Below are 4,305 nucleotides of genomic sequence, written 5' to 3'. Positions count from 1 at the left end.
CTCCCCCTGCTGACACCCCAGATCCTAGGGAAAGTGGCCAGGGCAGAGAGATTGCTTCTTTCCTAGTTCAGGCTGTGCCACGGGACCTTGGGGTGGCCGGGGGCATCTCCAGGGCACTCCCAACCCTACCCAGGGCTGCCTGTCTGCACTGTGAGCATGTGTGGGGTCTACAGCCATCACATGGCTCTCCTGAGCGCATCACTGCGCCTGAGGCTCCGAGTCTCACACAGGCAGCATTGAGGGTCACCCACAAAGTCGGGTGGCTCTGGCCCCAGACATGTGCAGGGGGCTGGAGGCCTTTGCTGCTGCCGGAGTGAGCACAGCGGACATGGGATGGAAGGACACGTCCTTCTGCAGTTGCTGCTGGCGGGGCTGACCTGATGCTGTACACAGATGCCCATGGGCCCATAGGCCACAGCCAGTCCATGGATCTTCCAGAGTCTGAGACATGAACTACAGCTCAGGAGACTCAGAAACAGCCAAGAGAAAGCTGGGGCTGTGTGTGCGGGTAGGAAAGGGTGCCAGGTTGGTAATGCGTGGCCTGAGCTCTGGTTTCCAGTAGAGAAACCGCAGGCGTGGAGCCCAGCGTGAGAAGAAACGCAGGCGTGTGGTAGGAAGGAGTCCTGCATGCTCCCCTCTCTCCGGGCTCCCGTCTGGAGTTCTGCCAAAGGTCCTTTCTTTTCGGTTTTAGTTTTTTTTTTTTTTTTTTTTAATTTTTTTGCTTTTTGGGTCACACCCAGCGATGCACAGGGGTTACTCCTTGTTCATGCACTCAGGAATTACTCCTGGCCATGCCCGGGGGACCATATGGGATGCTGGGAATCGAACCCGGGTCGGACTGTGTGCAAGGCAAACGCCTTACCCGCTGTGCTATCATTCCAGCCTCGTTTTTTGCTTTAGTTTTGCTTTCTGCACCATACCCAGCAACATTTAAGATTTACTTCTGGCTCTGCACTTAGGAATCACTCCTGGTGGACTGTGTGTGTTTTTGGGGGGTCCAGGGGGGGATCAACAGGGGAGTCGGGGATCTAACCTGGGTTGGCCGCATGTGAGGTAAGATCCCTACCCACTGAGCTATCTCTCTGGCCCGCAGACATTCCTTTCTGAGGCTCCTTCTCAGCAGCGGTGCAGGACTGTAATAGCATCAGAGAGGGGTGGTATGCCCCCGGAACTCTGCTTCTCACTGTCCCATCACCAGAGCAAAGAATTCTTCTGGAGCTGGAGTGAGATGGCAGCAGGTAGGGTGCTGGCCTTGCACATGGCCAACTGACGTTCGATCCCCGGTGCCGTTTGCAGTCCCCTGAGTGATCCCTTGCACAGAACCAGAAGGAAGCCCTAAGTACTGCTGGATGTGGCCCTGAGGCAAAAACAATAAATGTAAGTTTGAGTGATAGAACATTGGATAGGGTACTTGCCTTGCACGGGGTCAACCCAAGTTTGATCCCTGGCACCACAATTGGTTCCCCTGCCAAGAATGACCATGAGCAGAATCAGGAGTAAATCCTGAACATAGCTAAGTGTGACCCTCAAAACAACAAAAAATAGAATGCCGCCAGGAGTCAGAGAGTTTCCCTTTAACAAGATTAACTGCTTCAAGACTGAGCTCCACAAACTTATCTGCCGAAAGCTTTAAGAGCCCCTCACAATTCCTCAGTGACACCCCCTAATCCCCACTCATGTTCAGAATGCCCTCAGAAATGTGGCTTTTCTCCCAGAATTATACCAGTATCTTCCTCAGGAGCAGCAATTTTCTCTCTTGAGATAGGATTGTTTTTCACAAATTGATTATCTGTGGGGCTGGAGCGATAGCACAGCGGGTAGGGCGTTTGCCTTGCACGCTGCCACTGGGCTGACCCGGGTTTGATTCCTCCTTCCCTCTCCGAGAGCCCGGCAAGCTACTGAGAGTATCCTGCCCGCACGGCAGAGCCTGGCAAGCTTCTCGTGGAGTATTCGATATGCCAAAAACAGTAACAAGTCTCACAATGGAGATGTTACTGGTGCCCACTCGAGTAAATCAATGAACAATGGGAGAATAGTGCTACAGTGCAGATTATCTGCGGCAACTCTGCTCCAAGCAAGTCTATTTCTGTCACTTCTGTTTCCCCAATAAGCTCACTTTGTGTCTCTGTGTCACAGTTAAAGTATGTACATTGAAAATAATAATAAGGGGCTGGAGAGATAGCACAGCAGGTAGGGCGTTTGCCTTGCATGTGGTCGACCCAGATTCGATTCCCAGCATCCCATATGGTCCCCCAAGCACCACCAGGAGTAATTCCTTAGTGCAGAGCCAGGAGTAACCCCTGTGCATCGCCGGGTGTGACCGAAAAAGCAAAAATAAATAAATAAAATAAAATAACAATAATAAGACAGACCCTGGTCCTATCCTAAGTATCACATATGGTTCCCTGAGCCCTGCCAGGAATGATCCCTGAGCACAGAGCCAGGAGTAAGCCCTCAGCACTGCTGGTATGACCCAAGCCCCACTACCACCAAATATAGTTTAAAAAAAAGATTTAAGTCCTCATATTACATTAACCTAAAATGGGCTTGGAGTCCATCCGAACAACCCTGTGAATCCTCCTCCTCCTGTGACGTAGAGACTATGAATTTCTAGAGAATGAATCCTCCTCCTCCTGTCACGTAGAGACTGAATTTCTAGAGAAAAGACCTGTCTGGGCTGGAGCTGGGGCCTGTGGTGTCCATGCAGTGCTTGTGCTCTGCCACTTGAGCCTCATCCCTGGCCCCTGGAGGGCACATTTCTATGTCACCAGGTCCTCAATTCCCCAGCAAATCTGCTTTGGGCTGGAAGTTTCTCTCTTTTGGTTTTTGGGCTATACCTGGCAGTGCTTAGGGCTGGAGTGATAGCACAGTGGGTAGGACATTTGCTTTGCACATGGCCGACACGGCTGACCTGAGTTTGATTCCTCTGCCCCTCTTGGAGAGCCCGGCAAGCTACTGAGAGTATCTTGCCTGCACAGCAAAGCCTGGCAAGCTCCCTGTGATGTATTCGATATGCCAAACACAGTAACAAGTCTCACAACGGAGACGTTACTGGGCCCGCTCGAGCAAATAGATGAACAACGGGAGGACAGTGACAGTGACAGTGGCCTGGCAGTGCTCAGGACTACTCCTGGCTCTGAGCTCAGGGATTACTTCTGGTGGGGCGTGGAGGGGCATAATGGGGTGCCTGGGTTTGAACCCATGCAAGGCAAGTGTCCTCCCTTCCAGGAGCCTTGAAACCTCTCTTCTGTAAACAATACTGAGCTGCCCATTAGCCAACCTTCAAGAGGACCCTGGAGACTGATAAAAATAAGCCTTGAATATTGCCAGGTGTGGCCCCCCAAGTTAAAAAAAAATACTGTAGTATAAAACAAGAGAGTTGCGGGGGCAAACAGAAGACTGAAGGGGCTGGAGCCCATGCTCTGCATGCAGGAGGTCCGGGTTGGAGTCTCAGCACAGTCTAGCCCCTAAACACTGCAGAGACTGCCTCCCTCCCGTCCCAGAAACCAACTGGGAGTCGTAACTCAAACACCACTGGGTGTTGCCCAAGTCAAATTGAGTTCTAAGAAGGGCCAACCACAGGAATGAAGTGAGACATTTCAGAGGAGAACTTTGCAGTCTTCCTGGTCACAGTCTGGAGCTGTGGGAGCAGGTCAAGAGAAGACTGTTGCCGCGTGATGTCAAGTTGCTTCAGGGAGCCCCTCTCATGGGCTGTGTCTTCGCAGCCACATGAAGCGTCTTCCCCCCTTAGTCTGTTATTGCTGTTACACACCAACTGGGGATGAGAGGAAATGTTTGGCGGCTCCCTCTGTTTGGGATAATCCCCACACCCCACCCCGAGAGCCCAGGAAAGTAGCCTGCCTCTGCCTCTGGCTGGGAAATCATCATGAAAGATTTTTAGACTTTGCAGACAAACTGAAAACAAATCTGACTTTGTGGACTCTTCCACAGAAGTTCAGTCTGCCTTTTTTGTTTGTTTTTGTTTGTTTTTTTTGGGTGGTGGTGAGGGGGTGGTGGTAGAGAGAAGGGTCACCCAAGCAGAGCTTGAAATTCTGGGGTGGGGCCCTTCCAGCGAGTCTCTAGCAAGGGTAAAGTATGCAAAGCTGCTCTGGCCCTGCAGTGTCAGAGACATCCTGGCCACTCCAGTGGTGCTGGGGGTTCCCAGGGCTGCACTCAGCCATTCTCAGGGACCACCTGGTGGTGGGAATCAATCCTGGTACTGGTGCATGCCAGGCATATGCCCCAACTACTATACCTCTCCTGGGTCAGCCCGGAAGACAAGAAAAACAGTTCTCCAGCCCTAAG

Source organism: Sorex fumeus, unplaced genomic scaffold, assembly GCF_029834395.1.
Source record: "Sorex fumeus unplaced genomic scaffold, SorFum_2.1 ptg000037l, whole genome shotgun sequence".
NCBI lineage: Eukaryota > Metazoa > Chordata > Mammalia > Eulipotyphla > Soricidae > Sorex > Sorex fumeus.
Note: the sequence above shows the minus strand (reverse complement) of the source record.